The following is an 18,490-nucleotide window of genomic DNA, read 5'->3' on the forward strand; positions in this document are numbered from 1 at the left end:
TTTCCAGCTGCACTGGCTCCCGGTGGAGTACAGGGTCAGATTTAAGGTGCTGGTTTTGACCTTTAAAGCCCTTCACAGCCTAGGACCCTCGTACCTATGGGACCGCCTCTCCTGGTATGCCCCACAGAGGACCTTAAGGTCCATATATAGCAACACCCTAGAGGTCCCGGGCCCTAAGGAAGTTAGATTAGCCTCAACCAGAGCCAGGGCCTTCTCAACACTGGTGGAACGCTCTGTCTCATGAGACTAGGGCCCTGCAGGATCTGATTTCTTTCCGCAGGGTCTGTAAGACAGAGTTGTTCCACCTGACCTTTGGCTTAGAATCAGTTTGATTCCCTCCCCCTATTCTATTTCCTTTTCCCTCCTGTGAAGAGGCTGCATCCTAATGTTTTAATGTTGTATCTTAATCTTTTAAATTGTATTTTAATCAACGTTTTTTTATTATTGGTTGTTAGCCACCCTGAGCCCAGTCTTGGCTGGGGAGGGCGGGGTATGAATAAATTTTATTATTAGTAGTAGTAAAGGAGCCCCTTTACTACATGGTGGCAGCGGTGGGATGGAACTTCCCTGCAGAAAGGCACTTTGATTTTAAATTGGCACGAATCTTTTGTGTACTAAGGCGTTTTATTTTTGGGGGGGATAGAGATAGTCAGGAATTATGGAAGCCGGGGCTCCCCAGGAATACACTTTGCGAACTGTGGACGAATGGGGTCCGGGTGGAGAAGGCAGTTCCCTTCCTTCAGAGACAACCCCCCCTCCCAACCTCCAAGTCCCAGAGTGGAATCTGCCTCCTGGTTTTCGGGAGATCCCGAGTCGGAGAGAGAGTTGGTGGACGCCTTAAGAACTGTTTGGAAGGGTGTGCAAGAGTCCTGCAACTTGGAGAGAGAGAGGGGTGCGCCAGTTAACCACCCCTTGTCACCTTGTGAGGAAGTGGAAGCTGGGATGGCCTCCACACGTCCTAGAGGGAACTATCTTGTTTATGCAGAGCCTAAAGAGATGGAGTTTTCAGAGGGCGATGCGGTTGAGTGGGTGCAAAACCATTCTTATGGGGCAGAGAGTCAGCCGGATGGCTTATGAGTATCAAGATCTGCCGCAGCAGCTGCAAGAAGTGTCTGTGGGAGACTACCATCGAGAGTGTCCATCGTGCGACATTCGCAGAACGGTGAGAGGCGTTCCCCCACCCCGGGACGGGTCTACTCGCCAGTAAGAGCTTGGGAAACTTGTGGAGCGGTGCGATGGTACGCGGCGGAGAAGAAGGAGGAATTTCTCCCTAGACCCTCGCGTGTATACGCGGCGGTGGACCACCTGCGTCCGGAGGGATGAGCGTCTCGACATCCTGTTCCAAGGTATGACTACAGTCACGAGGAGCCACGAGGAGAAAATGGCAGGCAGTCTCCTCCGGGGCTAACTTTGAGCAACCTTAACTGGGGGGCATTTCCGAAATATCAGCCCCCCACTGATGTTCTGAGTTATCTGACTCTTTTTGAAGTAACCTGCCGAGATATGGGGGTGTCCCTGAAAATGTACATGCCAATTTTGCGCTCCCTAATTTGTGGAGACCTAGCCGAATTGATGGGCCATCTCCCCTCATCCCAAATCCATGACTATGAGCGCTTTAAAAAATTAGTCATGCACTTGTCAAAAATGTATAACTTGCTGTTGAAATGGAATACACAAGATGAAACGGTTAAATCAGCAGTGATTAAGTGGGCACAGGATATTGGTCATAACATTATGTTTGCTGACTGGGAACAGTTGTGGACCACAGGTATGAAATTTACGGCATGTAATTCCTTAAGAGAGAATATTATGAAAATGATATACAGGTGGTACATGACACCAGTCAAGCTTGCAAAAATCTATCACTTGCCTGATAACAAATGTTGGAAATGTAAAGAAAATGAAGGTACATTCTTTCACCTTTGGTGGATGTGCCCAAAGATTAAGGCGTTCTGGGAAATGATATATAATGAATTGAAAAAGGTATTTAAATATACCTTTCTGAAGAAACCAGAGGCCTTTCTCTTGGGTATTGTCGGCCAATTGGTGCCAAAGAAGGATAGAACTTTCTTTATGTATGCCACAACAGCAGCAAGAATACTCATCACAAAGTATTGGAAGACACAAGACCTACCCACCTTGGAAGAATGGCAGATGAAGGTGATAGACTATATGGGACTGGCAGAGATGACTGGCAGAATCCAAGACCAGGGAAGAGAGACAGCGGAAGAAGATTGGAAGAAATTCAAGGACTATCTTAAGAAATATTGTAAAATTAATGAATGTAAGAATGACGTTGGTTTAGAAAATATGTGGTTTCCAGCTGTAATGGATAAGTAAAAAAGAAAAGAAAGGTTAAAAATTAAATGAAAAACAAGGGAAAGGATTTGCTGAATAATAAATTAGAAATTGGAATACAGAAAGGGGAGGTATGAGGAAGTCGGGGAAGTAAGTTATAAGAAAATAAGGGTTGAAATTATACTTGTTTTTATTTTTTTATTTTTTTGTATTACTGTATTGTTTTGTTTTGTTGTTATAAAAATTTCAAAACTTTAATAAAAAAATTATAAAAAAATAAAAATAAAAAATTAGTTATGCAAAGGCATGGACTTCATCCTGAGAACTATCGGAGGGCTTTCTGAAAGGGGGATAAGTCTGGTCCCTCAGACAGCATTGCTGTGTATTCTGCGAAAATGGCCCAGAACTTTGAACTTTGGCTTTCAGCTGAAGGTGTGTGTGGCTTTGAAGAACTCAATAATAATAATAATAATAAATTTTTATTTATATCCTGCCCTCCCCAGCCAAAGCTGGGCTCAGGGCGGCTAACAACAAACAGAATAATCCAACATTCTAAAAACATTCATTATAAAATTAATTAAAATCAAATTGATGGCAACCATTAAGCAAAATTCTGTGCAGATTGCCAGAGGAGGGGGTCAGGCTGCGCCCTGACCAAAGGCCTGGTGGAACAGCTCTGTCTTGCAGGCCCTGCGGAAAGATGTCAGGTCCTGCAGGGCCCTAGTCTCTTGTGACAGAGCGTTCCACCAGATCGGGGCCACAGCCGAGAAAGCCCTGGCTCTAGTTGAGGCCAGCCTAACCTCTCTGTGGCCTGGGATCTTCAGGATGTTTTTATTTGCAGACCGTAAATTTCTCTGTGGGACATACCAGGAGAGGCGGTCCCTTGGGCACAAGGGTCCTAGGCCGTATAGGGCTTTAAAGGTTAAAATCAGCACCTTAAACCTGATCCTGTACTCCACCGGGAGCCAGTGCAGCTGGTATAGTACCGGATGAATATGATCTCGCAGCGAAGACCCCATAAGGAGTCTCGCCGCGACATTCTGCACCCGCTGGAGTTTCTGGGTCAGTCTCAAGGGCAGCCCCACGTAGAGCGAGTTACAATAATCCAGTCTGGAGGCGACCGTCGCGTGGATCACAGTGGCTAGGTCAGGGTGAGAGAGATAAGGAGCCAACTGCTTAGCTTGGCGGAGAAGAAAAAATGCCGCCTTTGTTATAGCTGTAATCTGCGCCTCCATAGAGAAGGAGGTATCAAAGATTATACCCAAACTCTTAACGGACGATGCTGGCACTAATTGCACCCCCGCAAGAGATGGGAGTTGCCCCCTCAATCCCATATCGCCCCGTCCCAGCCAGAGGACCTCTGTCTTCGAAGGATTTAACTTCAACCGGCTCCCATGTAACTATCCAGCCACAGCTTCCAGACATCTGGTCAGTGTGTCTGGGGCCGAGTCAGGATGGCCATCCATCAACAGATAGAGTTGGGTGTCATCGGCATACTGATGGCAACCCAGCCCAAAACTCCGGACCAGCTGGGCGAGGGGGCGCATAAAGATGTTAAAAAGCATCGGGGAGAGAATCGCACCCTGTGGCACTCCACACACCAAGGAGTGGCACGATGACAATTCCCCCCCAAGCGCCACCCTCTGTCCCCGACCAGAGAGAAACGAGCGCAGCCATTGAAGGATTGTGCCCTGATGCTATTATTTTTTTTAAAGAAATATTTATTGAGGTTTTACACAAAACATAAGTTTACAAAATAAAATTTACAGAAATCATAAGTTTACAGAATAAATAAATTTTAAAACAAAAATTAACTCAAAAAACACACATAGAAAAAGGGAATATAAAAGAAAAAAACTAATAACTAGAAAGAAAGAAGAAAAGGAAGATTAAAAAATCCATTTTTCAATATCTTTCAGCTCATTTCCTTATTTCCTTGACCTCCTCACACCTCCCCTTTTTGTATTCCCGTTTAAAAATCATTTCAGCAAATCCTTACCCTCTATCATTTATCTTTACTCAATATCTTAACCTATTATAATTATGTATTTCCAACATTATCAATCCGTATTTACATATTCTTATTAATCTTTTTACCAATACCGCGTATTTTCAATCCAACATCATCTTAACATTCATTTATTTTACAGTATTTCTGTAAATAGTCTTTAAATTTCTTCCAGTCTTCTTCCACCGACTCTTCTCCCTGGTCTCGGATTCTGCTGGTCATTTCCGCCAGTTCCATATAGTCCATCACCTTCATCTGCCATTCTTCCAGGGTGGGTAGATCTTGTGTCTTCCAATACTTTGCGATAAGTATTCTTGCTGCTGTTGTGGCATACATAAAGAAAGTTCTATCCTTCTTTGGCACCCATTGGTCGACCATGCCCAGGAGAAAGGCCTCTGGTTTCTTCAGGAAGGTATATTTAAATACCTTTTTCATTTCATTATAGATCATCTCCCAGAAAGCCTTAATCTTTGGGCACGTCCACCAAAGGTGAAAGAATGTACCTTCAGTTTCTTTACATTTCCAACATTTGTTATCGGGCAAGTGATAGATTTTTGCAAGCTTGACTGGTGTCATGTACCACCTGTATATCATTTTCCTAATATTCTCTCTTAAGGCATTACATGCCGTAAATTTCATACCTGTGGTCCACAACTGTTCCCAGTCAGCAAACATAATGTTATGTCCAACATCTTGTGCCCATTTAATCATAGCAGATTTAACCGTTTCATCCTGAGTATTCCATTTTAACAGCAAGTTATACATTCTTGAAAGTATCTTAGTTTTGGGATCTAACAGTTCTGTTTCCAACTTTGGTACCGATTGCCTAACCTGACATAGATTCAAAAATTCCAGTTTGGCTACATTTGTGACCAATGCCTCCATAGAGACAGAAGCATCCAGGATCACAAAGGGACTCCTGATGGCAGCTACAGGTGAAGAGCTGGGAGCTGGGAAACGGAACTGAAATCATTCTGGCCCAGCCATTGGGCGCCCATCTTTAATGGATAGAGATTCAGCCGACTCCGTTTCCTCCATCACAGCACACCCACCATAAAATTGGCCAATATATCCAGGGTAGCATCTGGCCAGGGCCATGAAGCAGTAGATCCATGGTGTTTGTGGTCAGATCTGTGGTTATTTTTGAAAAAAGATACTTGAACAAAGGGCGAATTTGGGGTTCCCCAATGCAAAAAGTGTGATGATCCATGAGGACCCGTGCTTCAAAACCATGTTTTGGGGCCATGGAGTGGCCAGGAAGCCGTGGATCCGAGTTTTTTTGTGGTGCAGGCTGTGCCCATGGCCATGATGTGTGATTTGACGGTGAGTTTGGATTGGCCCAATGCAAAAAGCGTGATGATCCATGAGGATCCGTGCTTCAAAAGCACGTTTTTGGGCCATGGTATGACCAGGAACCCATGGATCCGAGTTTTTTGCGGTGCAAGCTATGCCCCTGGGCATGATGTGTGATTTGACGGTGAGTTTGGGCTGATCTAGTGCAAAAAGTGTGAGGATCCATGAGTGTCAGGGTTGCTTCAAGATCCTAGCTCACAGAGGATCACGCTAGCCAACGGTCATTAAGTAAAAGTCTTTATTGAGTTACAGTTTCCATTCTCCAGCTGCTGCGTGCAACCCCACGTCTAGTAGCTAGATCGGCGAAGCTCCGTCTGAATCTCCGCCCCTCGTACACCAACTTAATATCCTAGCCCTGCTCCACCTTTTCCGCCTGACTGTTCTTCTCTGGGTCCCTCTGCCCCCCTGGGTCTCTTCCTTCCGGGATTCTTCGGACGCTGACCCCCCGGACTCTCCTGTCTCCTTGCGCCGGGCTTTAGGACCCGGCTCTCTTTCCGGGCTGCCTACTGCGCCTCCTTCCTGTGCATTTGAACTTGGCGCGCGCGCCCAACCTTCCACCTTCCGTCTAACCGTTTCTTCGCTCCCAGATGGAGGTGTGGCCAACCCTGACTCGTGCCCTCCCTCCTGCTGTGAGCTGCCAGCGCTTGCCCCCTGGCTCCTTTCCTCTTCCCTGCTCTCTGGCGGTGACGCTGGACCCGATCTCCAACTGCTCTCCTCTGATTCCCCTCTGGCTCTATCTCCCTGGGGTGCCCCCCTAAACTCCCCCCTTGCCTTGGCCACTGGTGCTCCTTTCTGTGAATCCTCCGACTCACTGGAGAGACTCGGAGATCTCGGGTCGTCGTCATCGCTCATCCTTTCTTCTGCCTCCTCCCCTTCGCTCTCTGTTTCCTCCCTTGCCCTTGCCTCTGCTCCTGAACCCCTGACATCCATCCCCCCCTCGAAGCCCCCCACTCCCCCTTCCCCTCCTTCCGGTGCTGGAGCTGGGTGCTGCTGCGTCAAGGAGACGAATGTCGGGTACCGTTCGGTTCCCGTAGCGGGCCTCCCTCCGAAGTCTTCCGGTTCTTCCTCCCTTCTCTCGTCGACGACGGTCACCTCTGCTTCCATCTCTGTGCCGCCGTGCTCGAAACCTGGATCGTCCCCGAAAATGTCCATGTCCGTCTCTCCCTCGCTTCCTCCAGGCGGCGTTGCTCGGCCTGGACCTTCTTGCCACTTCCTGCGCCACTGTTCCTCTGGTTTGTCGTCCCACCAATACGAGGGTTCTGAGGCAGATCCCGAGGGCGACCCCTCCGGGGAACGGACGTCTCGTATCGGGTCCTCGTCAGAGTCGAACCCCCGGAACGTGCTGCCCGAAAGCGTGGGTGTGAAAAGCCAGTCGTCGAAAAAGTCTGCTGGCATCGGTCTATGTGGGAAGAGGGCATGAAACTCGTCTTTGAGCAGAGGTTCGTCCAAGGCGTAGTCCGGCACCCAACTGTTCGCACTGGCCGGGGTGCCCTCCCTGGCGAGAAGGTATTCTACCCCTTCTTCCCCCCATCTGGAATCCAAAATCTCTGTGACTTCGTTGATGCGCTCCTTCTGTGCCACTCCTGCGTGCCCTGTTCTGTCTCTGGCCGGACTCTGCGCCGTTCCGGGTTCCTGAAACCTGTGCGGTGCCTTGTAGGGCGTGAGCACCGATCTGTGGAATACCGGATGCATTCTGGAACCCTCCGGAAGCGCCAGCCTGAAGGCCACCGGGTTGACCTGCTCTTCGACTTGATAGGGCCCCAGTTGCTTATGCCCTAGTTTCTTCTTGGCCAACGACCTGGCCGGCACTGCGTGGGCTGCTAACCAGACCCAGTCCCCCACGTGTAGCTCTTCGCCAACCCTTCTGCGTTTGTCCGCTTGTACCTTGTATGCGTGCTTGGCCAGCTCCAGGTGGCGCCTCAGCTGATCGTGGACTTCCTGCAGTTCCGACGCGAACGCATCTGCCGTCTGCGGCTCCCCTTCCCCCAGCCTTTCCAGTCCCGGGAAGGTTCTGGGGTGCCTCCCGTTGTTGGCGAAGAACGGTGTGACCCCCGTGGACACGTGCTTCGTGTTGTTGTAAGCGAACTCGGCGAGCGGCAGGTAATCCACCCACGTCGCAGGCTGTTGATTTGCATAGCACCTCAAGTACTGCTGCATGATGGCATTGACCCGCTCTGCTTGCCCGTTGGTTTGCGGGTGTCTCGCCGACGCCAGGTTGATCTTGACGTTCAGGAAGCCCATCAGCCGCTGCCAGAAATTTGATATGAACTGCCGCCCCCGGTCGGACAGAATAGACCGTGGCAGACCGTGAACCTTGAACACGTGGTCTATGAACAGTTTGGCGGTTTGTTCCGCCGTGGCCACCTTCGCACACGGAATGAAATGTGCCATCTTGGAGAACAAGTCCACCACCACCAGCACTGCCGTCTTGCCCCTCGAGCTGGGCAGATCCGTGACAAAGTCCAGGGCCACCCTCTCCCAAGGTTCGGCCGGAGTTTGCAGCGGTTCCAACAGTCCGGCCGGCGGTCTAAGCACTGGCTTCGCCCTCTGGCAGGTGTCACACCTCGCCACGTAGTCCGCGACCTCCCTTCTCATTCCAGGCCACCAGAAATCCCTGGCTACTAGTTCCACCGTCTTCTCCTTGCCGAAGTGCCCTGCAGTGGGCGCGTCGTGCAGCTGCTGCAGCACCTTGGCGCGAAGTTCGTCTCCCGGCACGTAGATGGCCCCTTTACGGATGAGCAATCCATCTCTTAGCTGGAAACCGTCGGCCGCTGCTTTGCCCCTTTGCACCTCTGAGATCTTTGCTTGCGCGAAGGAGTCCCCTTGCAACGCTCGTCGCACCGCCTCCAGATCCACGGTTGCCGCGGCGCACGCCCACACTGTTGGTGCGAAGATGTGCATGGCGGCCGCTGGCGTTGCTTCCTCCAGATACTGTGGCTTGCGGGAGAGAGCGTCCGCCATGATGTTGGTGTCCCCCGGGACATACTCTATTCGGAAGTCGAAGTTCGCAAAGAACTCAGCCCAACGTATCTGCCTCTGGTTCAGGAACTGTGCCGTGCGCCAGTGCTCTAGGTTCTTGTGGTCCGTGCAAACCTGCACCGTGTGCTTGGCGCCGATCAGAAAGTGCCTCCACGCCTTGAACGCTGCATGAATGGCCAGCAACTCCCTGTCCCATATGGTGTAGTTCTGCTCGGACTTGCTGAGCTTCCTGGAGTAAAACGCTCCCGGTCGCCACACCCCCTGCGGGTCTTTCTGCAGCAGGACCGCCCCCACGGCTCTGTCCGAGGCGTCAGTCTCCACCCTCATCGGCTTGCTGGGGTTGACATGAAGCAGCTGCTCTTCCGACGCGAAGAGACGCTTGAGTGCCTGAAAGGACTGTTCCGCCTGCTCTGTCCAAATGAACTTCTTTTTCTTGGAGCTAAGCGTGTCAGTGATGGCCGCCGTCTGCATAGCGAAGCCCTTGATAAACTTGCGATAGAAGTTCGCAAAGCCGACAAACCGTTGGACCTCCTTCCGGTTGCGCGGGCTCTTCCAATCCAACACCGCTCGAACCTTGGCGCTGTCCATGGCGAGCCCCTTGTCAGACAGCTTGTAGCCCAGAAAATCCACCTCCGTCACGTCAAATTGGCACTTCTCCAGCTTGGCGTAGAGCCTATGGTGCTTCAGCCTGTTCAGTACTTCCTTGACGTGTTTGTCATGCTCCTGTTGCGACTCCGAAAAGATCAGGATGTCATCTAAGAAACAGACGCACGTCTTGTAGAGAAGTCCCGCCAACACGTGATGCATGAATGCTTGAAAAACGTGGGAGCCATTTTGCAATCCAAAAGGCATAACTCTATATTCGTAGGTCCCCAGTGGCGTGAACATGGCTGTTTTCCACTCGTCTCCCTCCCGCATGCGAATGAGGTTGTACGCACCTCGCAGATCCAATTTGGTGAACACTCTGCCCTTCCGCACCTTTGCGAGGAGGTCGTCAATTCGGGGCATGGGGAAGTCCGACGGCTTAGTCACACTGTTCAAGGTCCTGTAATCCACTACGAGCCTCTTTTGGGGCGTATCCCGCTTCTTAACGAAGAACACCGGGCTGCCTCCCACCGCCTTGGACTCTCGGATGAAACCGCGCTCCAAATTATGATCTATGAACTCCTTGAGTTCTTGCAGCTCGTCCTCTGACATGGAATACAGTCTCCCCTTAGGCAGCGCCGCCCCTGGCAGCAGGTCAATCTTGCAGTCATATGGCCTGTGAGGGGGTAGCCTGTCTGCCTCCTTCTCGCAGAAAACTTCCAAAAATTCTGCGTACTTGTGGGGAATCGCTTGCAGCGTGCCTAGCAGTAGCTGTGACTCTTCTTCCTCTCCTTCCTGCCTGGGCACGATGCAGTGTTCAGCACAAAAGGAAGAGCCGAAGGTCAGCTGCCTCTGGTACCAAGCCAGCGTTGGGCTGTGTTTGTCCAGCCAACTCATGCCCAACACAATGGGCGTGTCCGACAATTGAGTGACGTTGAAGCTGATGACTTCTTGGTGATTCCCAAGTCGCATCACCATCGGTGGCGTCTGCTGCACCACTTGCCCTCCTAGCAGCTCCCTGCCATCCACCGTGACCACCTGCAGGGGCAGTGTGGCCGGCAGCAACTGTATAGCATGCTGGTTGACGAAGTCCTGCCCCATAAAGTCCGCATTGCTGCCTGAGTCAATGGTGATTGGCACGTCCATGGTGATGCCATTGGGCAGCTGGAGCGACGCGGTGAGCCTCACCACTGGTTTGGGCGGGAGGGGGTTCACGGGCTGTAAAATCTCTGGGGACTGCATCATTAATACGTCTGGCTGGGCCCCAGTGCCTCTTCCTCCAGCCAGACAGCGTCGTTTCCCTGCTGTGGTTCTCTTTGCTGCGTTGCTGCAGTGGCCATTGCTGAGGCTGCAGTGAGCTTGTGGAGCCTCTGGGGACACTCTTTCGCCATATGCCCTGGCTCCTCACAGACGTAACACTTCCTGTTCCCTCTAGGAGGCTTCGCTTTCACTGCTGCTGGTGCTAGGGCTCTGGTTGCTGACTGAGCCCTGGCACCTCCAACCTCCATCGGTTCAGCTCCTCCCCCTGGCGGAGGCGTGGATTGCGTACGTGCTGCTTCTCTGGGAAAGAAGGAGGAGCCCCTGGCTGGTTCGCGCCCTCCACGCCCTTCGTCCCTGCTCCACGGACGTCCTTCCAGCCGTACCCCCACTGCCAGCGCCCTCTGCACGACCTCCTGGGTGGTCCGGGGTCTCTCCCCCCTCGCAATCTCATCTTTTACAGAGCTGTTTAGTCCCTCCCAGAAAAGGTCTCTTACAGGGGTCGCATCTCTGTCCCATTCTAGGGCACTGGCCAAGGCGAAAAAGCGGGCATGGTACTGCCGTACGCTGGCCCTTCCCTGCTTCAGTCCATGAATCTGTTGCCGAGCAAGATCCACGTCAATGCTTGATAAAAAACACGCATCCATCGCTTTAATAAAGGCATTCGCATTTTGGAGCGCCGGATCGTTATCCCTCCATAAATTGCGCAGCCATGCTCTGGCATCCCCATGCAAATAAGACATGATGAACCCCACTTTCTCTTGCTCATCTCTAAAATCTTTACTCAGCAGTTGCAGTGCACACAGTACGTCTGCTTTAAAATTGGGATACTGTTGCAGGTTCCCATCGAAGTGAGAGACCAGACCGCCTGTGCGTCTCCCCAACCCAATCCCCTCTGGTTTGGGTGTCTGTTGCCCTTGCTTCGTAAGCACTTCCAACCTGACCTGGAGATCCCTGTAGGCGGCAGCTGCGTCCTCCTCTCTCTTCCTGGATGCGAGAGCCTCGGCATTCAGCTGTGACACTGCTTCTCTGAGTTCCGCTATCTGCTGTTCAGCCGTCATGTCGGCTGCCGTTCGTGAGCTCACTAGTAGGCACCTGCTTCTCTCCTCTCCTCGAGGCTGTAGATGCCCACAATACAGGAGACGGAGCTTACTGTCAGGGTTGCTTCAAGATCCTAGCTCACAGAGGATCACGCTAGCCAACGGTCATTAAGTAAAAGTCTTTATTGAGTTACAGTTTCCATTCTCCAGCTGCTGCGTGCAACCCCACGTCTAGTAGCTAGATCGGCGAAGCTCCGTCTGAATCTCCGCCCCTCGTACACCAACTTAATATCCTAGCCCTGCTCCACCTTTTCCGCCTGACTGTTCTTCTCTGGGTCCCTCTGCCCCCCTGGGTCTCTTCCTTCCGGGATTCTTCGGACGCTGACCCCCCGGACTCTCCTGTCTCCTTGCGCCGGGCTTTAGGACCCGGCTCTCTTTCCGGGCTGCCTACTGCGCCTCCTTCCTGTGCATTTGAACTTGGCGCGCGCGCCCAACCTTCCACCTTCCGTCTAACCGTTTCTTCGCTCCCAGATGGAGGTGTGGCCAACCCTGACTCGTGCCCTCCCTCCTGCTGTGAGCTGCCAGCGCTTGCCCCCTGGCTCCTTTCCTCTTCCCTGCTCTCTGGCGGTGACGCTGGACCCGATCTCCAACTGCTCTCCTCTGATTCCCCTCTGGCTCTATCTCCCTGGGGTGCCCCCCTAAACTCCCCCCTTGCCTTGGCCACTGGTGCTCCTTTCTGTGAATCCTCCGACTCACTGGAGAGACTCGGAGATCTCGGGTCGTCGTCATCGCTCATCCTTTCTTCTGCCTCCTCCCCTTCGCTCTCTGTTTCCTCCCTTGCCCTTGCCTCTGCTCCTGAACCCCTGACAATGAGGATCCATGCTTCAAAACCACGTTTTTGGGCTACGGTGTCGCCAGGAAGCCATGGATCCGTGATTTTTGTGGTGCAGGCTGTGCCCCTGGACATTGATGTGTGATTTGATGGTGAGTTTGGGTTGGCCCACTGGAAAATGTGTGAGGATCCATGAGGATCCATGCTTTGAAACCACGTTTTTGGGGCACGGTATGGCCAGGAACTCGTGGATCTGAATTTTTTGCGATGCAAGCTGTGCCCCATGGCATGAAGTGTGATTTGACAGTGATTTAGGGGTGGCCCAGTGCAAAAAGTGTGAGGATCCATGAGGATCTGTGCTTCAAAACCACGTTTTTGGGCTACGATCTCGCCAGGAAGCCATGGATCCGTGATTTTTGTGGTGCAGGCTGTGCCCCTGGACATTGATGTGTGATTTGACAGTGACTTTGGGTTGGCCCAATGCAAAAAGCGTGAGGATCCATGAGGATCCGTGCTTCAAAACCACGTTTTTGGGCTATGGAGTTGCCAGGAGGCCGTGGATCCGAGTTTTTTGTGGTGCAGGCTGTGCCCCTGGCTACGATGTGTGATTTGATGGTGAGTTTAGGCTGGCCCAAGGCGAAAGGTGTTGGGATCCATGAGGATCCATGCTTCAAAACCACATTTTTGAGCTGTGGTATGACTAGGAAGCCGTGGATACTAGTTTTTTGTGGTGCAGGCTGTGCCCCTGGACATGATATGTGATTTGACAGTGAGTTTGGTTTGGCCCAATGCAAAAAGCGTGAGGATCCATGAGGATCCGTGCTTCGAAACCACGTTTTTGGGCCATGGTGTAGCCAGGAAACCGTGGATCTCAGTTTTTTGTGGTGCAGGCTGTGCCCCTCGCCATGATGTGTGATATGACGGTGAATTTGGGCTGATCTAGTGCAAAAAGTGTGAGGATCCATGAGGATCCGTGCTTCGAAACCACGTTTTTGGGCCACGGTATGGCCAGGAAGCCGTGGATCTCAATTTTTTGTGTTGCAGGCTGTGCCCCTGGCCATGATGTGTGATTTGATGGTGAGTTTGGGGTGCCCCAATGTAAAAAGCGTGAAGATCCATGAGGATCCGTGGTTCAGAACCACGTTTTTGGGCCATGGAGTGGCCAGGAAGCCATGGATCCGTAATTTTTGTGGTGGATGCTGTGCCCATGCCCAAGATGTTTGATCTGATGGTGACTTTTGGCTGATCCAGTGCAAAAATCATGAGGATCCATGAGGATCCATGCTTCGGTACCACGTTTTTGGGCCACAGTATGGCCAGGCAGGTGTGGATCCGAATTTTTTGTGGTGCAGACTGTGAACCTGGCTATGATATGTGATTTGACAGTGAGTTTTGGTTGGCCCAATGCAAAAAGAGTGAGGATCCATGAGGATCTGTGATTCAAAACCACGTTTTTGGGCCATGGAGTGGCCAGGAAGCCGTAGATCTTAGTTTTTTGTGGTGGATGCTGTGCCCCTTGCCATGATGTGTGATTTGACAGTGATTTAGGTGTGGCCTAATGCAAAAAGCGTGAGGATCCATGAGGATCCGTGCTTCGAAACCACGTTTTTGGGCCACGATTGTAGTAAAGGGGCTCCGGCCACTCTCCCCTCCCTCACCTGCCCTTACCCTCCATGTGGGTCAGGTTTCTGGAACGGAGGCCAGCAGCCATTTACTTTTTGACAAAACAAAACGCCACAGAAATGGTAATGCTGCCACCACTCCGTCTCAGGGCACCCGGAGGCACAGTCCAAGGGAGAAGACTATGCTCCTTTGTGCCCCACTCTGCAAGCTGCTTCCACAGACTTGCAGGCAGAAATTCATCAGGTATAGCGTAACCAAGTAGTCAGGCGTTGGACCAATAAACATCCATCCCACCCCACCCCACCTACAAAAATTTCAAAAGAAATTTTCAAGACATTTTAAAAGCACTCTGCACCCCTCCAGCAGTAACAGCAACTGTCCTAGTGAGGCCCGTCAGGCCCTGCCCTGGGCCAGGTGGTAAGTGGCAGGAAGGAGCAGGGCCCCCAGACCCTCACACGGGAGAGTCCTCCTGGGCAGAGGAGACAGAAGACAGAGAGTTTTTAGAGGAGGAAAACATGAAAAAAAATATTCTGAATCAAATGTTGGACTCAACTATTTAAAGCAGCAAAGCGGGTGGCTCCTGTCCACTTTGCTGCTTTAAAGCGAGCCTCAGAGGAGGGAAGGAAGGGGAACCATGGCTTATCTAAGTCCAGTTAATAATGCTGAGCCTGATTTTATATGCATCTCAAAGCCCTTGACATATATACATTATTAAGCCCGGGAGGAGGGAATCCGCTGGAGCCTCGAGCAGCGAAGAGGATCCATGGGTCCCCTCCTTCCCTCGTCCGTGGCTGCTTTGAAGCAGGAAAGTGGGAGAGGAGCTGCTTACACGGGTGTAAGCGGCTTCCCTCCCACTTTGCTGCTAGCGAAGAGGATCCATGGGTCCCCTCCTTCCCTCCTCCGTGGCTGCTTTGAAGCAGGAAAGTGGGAGAGGAGCTGCTTACACGGGTGTAAGCGGCTTCCCTCCCACTTTGCTGCTTCAAAGGGAGCCACGGAGGAGGGAGGGACCCACGGAATCCCCTTCCCTCCCTCCTCCCCGCCTCAGCTCAGCAGCCGCGGCTCTTGCTGGCTTTACAATGAGCCGGAAGGAGGGACAGACGGCAGTCCCTGTAAAGCCAGCCAGAGCCGCAGGCACACTCTACACAGCTCTTGCTTTAAAGGGAGAGCTGCGCAGAGCTTGTCGGCAGCAGCGGCTCTTGCTGGCTTCGCTCCATACGACGCACAGACATTTCCCCTTACTTTTTAAGGGGGGAAAAGTGCGTCCAATGGAGCAAAAAATACGGTACTATACCCAATTGCTGACACAGCTTGATTAACACAACTCAGCAGAACCTGCTATGTTTCACAGCTGTAAGAGTGGGTTTCGTTACTTGCCCTGGCCCTTAAAGACATACACAACTTGTGAAGCAACAATGAACCTTCACATTTTAAAGTGACCATTAAACTGTTTTATCCTATGCCTGTTTCTTTGTCCTCATTTGCTCTAACATTTATCGGTTAAAAATAAATAAATCCTAACTGCTACTTTATTTATATGCTCTTTCTTTTTTTTTAATCCTGGTCTGTGACCATAATAAAGTTCATACAAGTAGGTTCCAGGGTTAGGTCCCCTGGCCATGGCAACCTAGACTTACCTCCAGGAGTCTTTGGTACGCCATTTGTTGTTGTTGTTGTCCGACTCTTCGTGACGCTATACTCAAGTCTTTAAACTTGTCCTGGCTCCTCACCTCCGTGCAACGTGAGAAACTCTGTCGCAACAGGTTGGCACACCTCTGCCCACCTCAGGATGCTGAGGAACTGAGGAACCTCAAACGGTCCCAAGCCCCGTTGCTAGGCAACGGCAGTTGGGAACATGGAATTCCTGGCCTCAGTGCCAAGGTTCTAGGAGAGTCCATGTGGCCTAGTGGTTAGAAAATGTTAATGCCATGCAACACTAGGGTGATAGATATATATATTCTTTGAAATGTACAGCTTAATACTTTTTCTATTATTTGTATCCTGCTTTGCAGACTCTTGTTGTCTCCTAAAGAAGCTGACAGGATTGAACCCCTGTACTTACTTATGTGTTTGCCGTGTACATTTATGAACGTTTATTTTATATTTGGGACCTTTGAATTCTGAACTCTGAACTCTGGATTAATAACATTTTAGGAATCTTCCAGAACAGCTAATTCTATTGCTGGGAAGGACTCAGTGACAGACTGGGGTTTTAGGAGAGAGGGTGGTATGGGGTTGGGGGCAGGTGAGATGGAGGTGCTTGGCAGTGGGTGTGTCGTATGCAGAAAGCATACTCTTCAATTCCCATGAACCACCTCCTTTCAGTTACTGGTTTCTTGGGCTTGGGGCTAAATCCATGATCGGTCAGAGAAAAATGAGCGGCGGCAGGAACCAGTCAAAGCAAGGCAGATCTTAATTTTACTGTTGCGACAGAGTTTCTCACCTTACATGTTGCATGGAGGTGAGGAGCCAAGACAAGTGTGTGTAACAACTTTTAAAGACTTGAGAAAATGCCAATAATTATAATAATAATTTACTTTTTATACCCCCCCCCCCAATCTGGCTGGGTTTCCCTTAGCCCAGAGGTTTTGGACTTTCTTGAGTCCACGGCTCCCTTGACCAACTACATTCTTTCTGTGAGGCTCAGGAGCCCAGCTACGTCACCCCTTGCCAGCAGAGCTGGCAGCCTCTCGTCCTTTTTCTGACTCCTTTCCTTGTGGAGTGTTCCCTCTTCTCCTCTCCCCTCTCCTTCGGAGTCCTCTGGACAGCCGCGGGTGTCGCCCCTTCCCTAAAGAGAGCTGCCTCCTCACGCTGCCCCACAGGGGCCTGGGAAGCACCCCCTGGCCAGCTCCAGAGGCACCGTTCGCCTGGGGAGCTTGTAGCCAGGGGTGCTGCAACAAACAGCTGCACAAGCCTTTGGGAGGCAGAGATGCAAGAAGGGATGGGGGGGAGAAAGAGGGACAGAGGCCAGTGTTACTCACGGCACCCTTGACCATCATTCAAGGCACCAAAGGGTGCCACAGAAACCGGGGCATATAAAAGCAGTTTGCCCCCAATTGAGTGAAAAGAAGCCTCCAGTTTTGACTTCGATTCCTGCGGTGCGCATGATCTAGCAACCGGAGGAAGATTGGGAAGCGGAACAGCAAAAATCAGGAACTAGGGAAAGCCCGGTCCCGGAGGGGAAGGGTGGGGCAGCTCCTGACGCTATAGCTTCCAAACCAGCTGTAGCCACTTCAAGTGCAGTTATTGTGGGACCTGTGAGTCCTGGTGCTGCTCCAAGTGTGCCTGATGTGAAGTGGGCTAATTCAAAGTTTACAGCCCCCATTGAGATCAACGGAATTGCTGTGAACTCTTTCCGAGACACTGGGTCTGACATTACCAGTGTGCCCAGAGATTTGGTTTTCCCCATACAGATGCAGGCTAACCCCTTAAAGATTAGCCCCTATGGTGTGAATGAGATTTTTCAACCTACTGCCATTGTTCCAGTATCGTATAAGGGGTACTATGGAAACCACCTAACTATAGTACATGATCCTGAAGTGTGCAAAAGTCCTGTCCTGGTGGGGAACGATTGGGGATTTAAGGTTTACCAACAACAACTTGCGGTGAACTCTTTTTCCATCAAGGTCTTACCCACCCAGGTACAGGGGATGGGAAACTGGGGAACAACACCTCAAGGTTTGAGGGCTGAGGGAATGTTGGGCACCTGATGCTATAACTCCCAAAACCACTGGAACTGCTGTTCCTGAGAAATCGGTTGGGAAGAGGATGGCTTAATACGCACTCCCACCCCTGGTGTTAACTGGCCCACCTCAGCATCTAGCACACCTCTCAGTGTTCACCTTCATCGAATTGTTGTGCCTTCCTTTCGAAGCATAGACTCTGATATTGTGACTGCCAAAAGACTTAGTTTTGTCCCAGCTGAACCAGTCCGATTTTCGGAAGAGTAATCCTAGTGGTGGAAATTTAATTCCCCAATCTGCAACTATTGATTCAGTTCCCTCCCAGGATTTTATGGGGGTTCCCTTTGTTCCAGTCCCTGAACCCCAAGTTTGTGCAAACCTAACTTTGGGGGAAGGGGTTTTGAAATCTACAGTTCCTTTCCAGCAGCTTGCAGCGACCCCCCCTAGCGACGCAGACTGTGAAAGATGCAAGCGTGTCCTGTCAGCCAAAAGCTGAGAGGCAAGAAGAGAAAGGGGGGCCAGCTCACCCCAGCCAAACTGCTGTGGAGAGTTTAGAGTCCTCTGCCATGGTGGGAGATTTGGCCGCGTTTGAAGTAAAGCAGAGATTTGGTCACTCTCTCCTAGGTCATTTAGAAACTGCGGAAAAGTCTCTTTGCACAATAGAGTTTACCCCTTTTGTGCCTGAAAAAGAGTTTTTCTATCCACAGCTCAAGGACTTTAAAGACCCAGTCGATATGTTTATTATTTTTCAAAAAAGGTTTTGTAATGCAAATGTTTGTGTGGAGAAGAAATGGGATTTGGTGGGTCTTTTACAGAACTTTAGTCCTAGGAAACA

General features: G+C 51.0%; 1 protein-coding gene across 1 annotated transcript in view; it reads left to right on the forward strand.

Annotated features, from left to right (window-relative positions):
* Positions 1-18,490, forward strand: part of LOC114590399 (methylenetetrahydrofolate reductase (NADPH)-like) — a 256,188-nt gene that overhangs the window by 39,289 nt on the left and 198,409 nt on the right. The gene's annotated exons all lie outside the window — the stretch shown is intronic.

Source organism: Podarcis muralis, chromosome 7 (genome assembly GCF_964188315.1).
Source record: "Podarcis muralis chromosome 7, rPodMur119.hap1.1, whole genome shotgun sequence".
Lineage (NCBI taxonomy): Eukaryota > Metazoa > Chordata > Lepidosauria > Squamata > Lacertidae > Podarcis > Podarcis muralis.